Genomic DNA, 344 nt, shown 5'->3' on the forward strand with positions numbered 1-344 from the left:
GGGATTACAGGCTTGAGCCACCGCGCCCGGCCGAGATGGTGAATCTTAATTAATCCCATAGTCACTAGCGAACTGAATGTTCACATAAAGTACATTCCCAGAAGCCTTTTGGCCAAGATATCTGCTGTTAACCATTTGTGAGACAAATTTAGCTCTTTAAGAAAAAACTAACATTTATAAAAGTGTTCTTTGCTTGTACATTGGGTGAGTGATTCTTTTTCTGAAGAAGACTTTGTTCCCTATTCAACTCCCCTTTTTAAAATTTATTATATAAAAAGTCATGTCTCATAACTAAAATCAGAGTTTTAGTTTCCCAGCCTTTTTTTTTTTTTTTTTGAGATGGA

The sequence above is a fragment of the Colobus angolensis genome, unplaced genomic scaffold (assembly GCF_000951035.1).
Source record: "Colobus angolensis palliatus isolate OR3802 unplaced genomic scaffold, Cang.pa_1.0 Scaffold378, whole genome shotgun sequence".
Classification (NCBI taxonomy): Eukaryota; Metazoa; Chordata; class Mammalia; order Primates; family Cercopithecidae; genus Colobus; species Colobus angolensis.